Here is a 6455-nt window from a genome sequence, read left to right on the forward strand (position 1 = left end):
TCTGACTGTGTGAAAAAAAAAAACAAAAAAACATCCAAACTAGATTACACTTTTTCTACATTCAATAACAGATTTGCAGCGGCGCACATTATATTGTGAACAAGTGGCTGGTGGGGAGTCCTCGGAGAATGTCAATGTGAGCGGGTATATGAGACTCAGGCGGGACATTTTCTGAATGAGAGCAGTCTTGTTTGTAGCAACCGCTCATGTGCCAAGACCACAAAACTCAGTTAGACAAAACTCATTTGACGGGACATTCTATTAACCAATGGAGGTGATCGGATTTGCATCTTGTCTGACTATCCAATCAGGGAGCAGCTGGCTGATACTGTCGACAAGTTGCTAAAATGTAAACTCGCTTTGCCTGGTGTAGGGCTACCTGTGGGGCTAAAGACGCTGGGACATTTCCTGTGCCACAACAATCCTGGACAGGCATCCACAGCACAGCTATCTCTCTTGGACATCCCCTTTTTTTTTTGTTGCACATTTTGACATCATTACATTATATTATTAAACATTACAAATCCAAAAAATCTGCCTCTCCTGCTGCGCAACAAGCAAGCATCCATTCAAAGCGCGCAGACCATGGAACGGATTCTTACTGGTGCTGTCTGGTCTCTATAGCGCCAACACCGTGTCTAGATGAAAGATGTGTTTTGATGAGGGCTGCATGAGAATTTAATGAGGCAAGGTGGGAGTGTGCCTCGAGCAACGGAGGCCTATTGATGTGTGATGTTTTAAGGGGATTCCTCCTCCTTTGCCTTTATGAGTTGAATACCTTTTATAGGGATTCTGCAACGGACTCCCAGCACATGGATTCTGCAGATGGCGCTCCGTGGCCTGTTTTTCAAGTGGACCGCCGACGCGGGTGGTTGGAGGCGGGCTGTGACCCTGAGCTGAACTGCCATCAAATAGCCATCATCTCCACCCGAGACCTTAAGGATTGTGCCACCGTTAACAATAATGTAAAAATATCAATATCAGATATCAAACCTGCACCTGAGCTAAATCCCCTGATTCATCTTTAGTTGAAAAGCAAGCAGGATTCAAAGGCATGCCTCGGGCAACACACCTCTGAAGTAGGGGGAAAATTAGCTTCTCTAGCTAACCTTTGATACTGGGACACCCCACTGGAAGTCTTGGCATCATAATGTATTTATTGGCTGCTTTATCAGATACTTGATGGTTCCAGTTCAACATGGAGGGAGCCTGCATCCTCCTTAGGGGAAGAGTATGTGTGCTGCATGAACTAATGCCTTTTTGTAATGTGTTTTCCATTCTCTTCTGCAGCCTGCACTACATAACCCCTTAATGTTGCTGTCTATACGCAGACATCCTCGCCCGTGTTCCAGTAACAGGTCTCCAAGAGGTCAATTAACTGTAATGATGCAATAACATGGTTTACTCTAAACCTAATTGGATTCCCTGTAGCCAATGGGATCTCAGATGTCCCACATAAGAGGTATGACTATGCATATGACTACATAATGTGTATGTGTCCATTTGTGTGCATGTATCTGCCATGCACCACAGCTAATCCCGCATGCTGTGCCTATCAGCTTAACCCTCCTGTTATGTTCAAATTTGCGAACATCTTTTATGTTTGGGGCCAATTTGACCCCAGCATTTTAAACCTCCACAAAATTATTATAATTAAAATTGTTACCAAAGTTTATGTGTCAGGTACTTGATGTTTCTTTGTTGACGACCTAAATAGCCCTTTAAATAAAACATAACTCCACCCCACCCCCACTTATACATCCAGTATTCCTATTACACGACTATGGAAAAATATGCAAATCACCATAAAATCTCACTGACAGACTTAAAATCGGAAAGAAATATAATTTTTTGGTGTTTTAATGGCTTCATATTATTTCTACAGTACAGAGTTTTGTTATTTATAACCGATGCGTTACAAAGTGTGTACAGGACATTGAAAACATATCATCATGTGAATTTCATGTTTACCCGGTTGTACCCATTACATTAGGAAAACTGATTAAATATGAAGCAAAAAAAATGATGTTAATTTATTTAATGATGTTAAACACTGAATGGGGTCAAATTGACCCCAAACATAATAGGAGGGTTAATATTTTTGTGCACAGTTATGACTGCATGATCAAGGACCTTTCGCGGTTGTGGTGATTCAAAACCTTTGAAAAGTTTTGTTTTCTTTTTTTTATTTATTTCTTTCTGTGAGGGACAAAGAGATTCAGACATTAACATTAGTTGGAGGATTCTTTTGTTGTACTTTGTACTTTGAAATTGACATTTCACATCGCCGGTCTTTCGGAATTACTCCTGTCCAGATTTGCATGCCAAGGTAAAACAGTGGTGGCTTGCATTGATTCAAAGACACATTACAGCATTGTGGTGGTCTGAAAACATTCAATGATGGCAGCTGCTGAAGTGCCGTAGTCGGTGAACTGATAACGTACTCTGCATGCTGTCTCCCTGTCGTTCCACTGCTCTCATGCACACATGCTGGACCCACAGCCGGCCCTGCAGTTCCCGTTCGCCACCCACATGCCCCTAGACACGTCTGGCGGAGATTTGTACTCTACTGAGTGCACTCTGTTAGCTCACTGTGTGATTCCTTTCATTTCACTCGGACTGAAAGAGGTTCTCACAGCGGCAACAGTAACACCCACTCATCAGAGATATAATTGTTTGCCTTTTAAGTGTCTATCACCTCTCATTCCAGTTACTGTGAGTGTTCTCAAATCCTTTCACACTATGCCTCCTTGTTCTATAATATCCTATTACATGCATCCTTCTGATTATTTCTTTGCCATCAGATATTTCCAAGAGGCAGATATTAAACATGAAAGAAATTCCAACCTCTTTAAAGGGACGGTGGCTTTAAATCGCAGGCCACTGTGGGAAAATGTGTCCAGACTTGTGCAATTACAACTTTTTTGAATGTTTTTTGGCACTTTCTGACAGTTACTACGCTGACTCAAGAAGCAACTGGTGGTAAGAAGCAACACAGGCATGAACAAAATTAAGTTAAAAGTGTCAAATCAGAGATATTACTCAATATTCAGGGAGGCCAGGGCACGAGACAATGTCAGGAGACAGTTCCAGTGTTTAGATTCAAATAAATGAAGAGGTGGGCTGGAAAGTAGGGCTTTAATGCAAATTCGATCAGATGAAATATTGCACACTCAAATCTTAAGTGGCCTTTGAGGTCAATTGACCGGCTGCTGAGTTGAAACGTGGCGGGGGGGTAGGGGTGGTGGTGGGGTGGGGTGGGCTCCATATTTCACACGCCATTCCGCTGCAGAGAACATATGAGTTATCACACGCGGGGTAAGTAGCTTAGCTCCAACTCACTGGCCCTCAGCGCTCGCGTTGAGAGAGTCAAAAAGACTCCATCTGTCAAGTAACGACGCAAGATTCAGGTCTTTCTTGGCAATTTATACCACAGACACACATTTAGAGTAATTACAGGGGAATTGCAATTTCACAATGAATATAAACGATGGAACTCGCAATTAATATAGATCAGGGCACAAAATTCAATCTGCGCTGAATATCACATTTAAAGTCCCTCGTGTGCAGTTTTTATGGGCTATGACATAGCGAGGGTATGGTTGACAAAGTTCAGAGAGACAGCTCGGCCCAAAGTTGGTGCAGCTGCTGAACTGTCTCCTTTATTGTTGATTAGTTGCATTTTGAATTCCTTGGAGTGATTCCTTGCTAAAAGATGAAAGCACAATTTCCATGTTAAGTGGATTTCTCCACCTCTATTGTGTGTGCGGAGGCAGAATTCCTATATGTGCACGCATGAGTGAAGGCTTTTCGACAACTCCGATTTGATAAGGTTTCAGAACTATTTCCATCAATTGGATTTCTCCCACTCTTAATGTAAATCTTCCGACTATACAGTCTTTAATTCAGGCAGAACAATCATATTATGCTAGCTGCATTAGGAGATCAAAACAGACTACTGTAATCCATGTGCATTTGTTTATAAAAATACATATGTATGTTTTTGTTTATTAAGAATTTCCTCGGAAAGTGAGCAGATTGCTTCGTGCACCTGTGCATAATTTGATTCTTGTCATATCATTTCTTTTCAGATGAATGCTGAATGCCGCATCTTCTCCATTCTCTACTCTCCATGGCAACAGAAAGACAAAGAATGTTTTTTTTCTCCGTCTTATGGTTTACCATCTGCGTCAGTAAAGTCTCATAAAGGTCTAAAATATTCCTTGCTGTGACAAGTGAAAAGGAGCCTTTGGCCCACGGACAAAAGCATCCCCATCTCCTAAAAAATTACGCTCTCATACAACTAAACGGAATTCTCAATTATGTTTGGAGGGGAACATATTTTGTTGTGGATTACTTTTGTGTTTGACATGTCACAACAAAGTTTGTAATCACTTAGCCTGACATCCACGCTAGGAGGATGGTGGATGGGTCATACAACCAGCTTTTACCTACACAACCTGAGTTCCAGTCTAGCACAAAGCAACAGACATATTCATTTTTTTGCAAATGGCACTGAAATGCTATAAAAGCCAGAATGAAATATATCAGAAACAAACATAATCCATGAAAAAAATACTTCGAAAAATGTAATTAAGAATGCAGTTTAGCTGTATAGGAACATAATTTTTGGGAAACTGTGTTGATGCCAGACAGGCGAGTTGATAAAGATGAGAAAATTTATAGGAAAAAAAAAAATCCATTGCAAAAAGCATGGTGTGCATTTTGTATTTTCCTCTCAAGAGGGATTTATTGTTCAGAGTCATAGAACTATTTTCTCTTTCACTTATCACACAATCATTTCTACTATTGCTGTTCAAGAGTGGACTGTTGAGAACATATTTTGCCTTAATCTTAGACTTGGACTCCCAGCGATTCCATCTGGATAAAGTGATGTAAGTTATTATCTCATGCTCGGGCTCTTCCCACAGGAAAACTATTTTTTCTTTATCTCCCACTTTCGATCTAGTGAGTATAGCTGTAATCCCAAGTATGTCACCCATTGTCTATATAACTATTCCTTGAGCTATAAAAAACACTTGCACCGGTATCAAATCCCACAGCAGACGTCGGGGGAGGAAACAAATTATTCACTCATCCTGACAGGTTTATCTTTCTCCATTGAAACCTGTCAAAAAAGCCAATACTTCAGGGTTTCAGGATGACTTGTTGTCTTACTTTGCCCTGAGTTAGGCTTGTAACAACACTGATGGACGACAGCCACAAACAAGGAAAAGCAGAAATAAATAACCTTTACGAAGTGAAACGGGGTGTTAAAAATGGATGCAATATATATAAATATCCTTAATGGACATGGCGCATGGCTTTTAAAATGTTGTTCCTGCTGACATGGTAATAAGACACTTTGTCCCTGTGAAATATTTGGTGAACGTGGCGACTGCTCCTCAAATCCTGTGCCAATCAGCCATCAGAACGGGGTAATTTACAGGTAAACACGGGAGTCTAACTTTTGACCTTTCAACTTTGACCGCAGCAAACCCTCGTTGACGGTGCCTTCGCCCTCCAGGAACTGATCCTGACACAAAGAGCATAATTCATATGAGCCTGGAGCCAACTAATCAGTGTTCAGAGCGTGTGTAACTTTGCCTTGTACATCAGGCGTATGGCAGGGAAAAGTCTCCCAGAGGACAATGGCAGCACTTTGACTGTCAGTCATAGCCCTTCTGCATGATTGGAGGAGTACAGTTCAGCTGCACAAACAGATAAATATGTAAGGCAATATATCACATTTACTTGTTTGCCTGTGTTAAAAAAACATCCTCTGGGAACACATTAGTTACGACAACATCAACATGTTCGGGTGCGGCTTTATATTTCTTACACGTGGATAACATGAAGGTGGTAATATATTCTATAGCTCTGCCGCTACTCTTGATTTGCATTTTGCATCTAATTAGAAAGAAGTCATCACTCAGTATGGGCCGCTCTACTGATCCAGAATCATAACAAGGGACATGTTGAGCATAAAACATGATTATTGTGGCGCGTCATGAATGTGCTCCTCGTCGACTCTATGCACTCAATTAACTTCAGCACATCAAGCATGAACATCGTGCAAATAGCACTTTTTTTTTTTTATTTTAGGACTGACATGTGGATGTTCACAGACTGCTCCCTTTTACTGGAGATGAAATTGGCATACGGCTTGTGTTGAACAAATAACCACGCCGAGCAAAGAATAATCAGGAAGACGGAATGAACGGGGAGCTCTGACATATGAGAGACTTGAGAGTTTAAGGAAAGTTAGCAAAGCCAGCGTACCAAGATGTCCCTCGGATCACAGGAATATCGTAAGAATACATAAGAATCCAAGAGAGTTTATTTTGATGTGGCGTCTTTGCCTATTATCATAGCACTACAAAAGAAATCCCGCTAGTGTCACTGCTAATTGTACATGAACCGCTCTCATTTTTGCCTGCAGTCAAGTTAACTTT

This window comes from Myripristis murdjan, chromosome 17 (assembly GCF_902150065.1).
Source record: "Myripristis murdjan chromosome 17, fMyrMur1.1, whole genome shotgun sequence".
In the NCBI taxonomy this organism is placed as follows: Eukaryota; Metazoa; Chordata; class Actinopteri; order Holocentriformes; family Holocentridae; genus Myripristis; species Myripristis murdjan.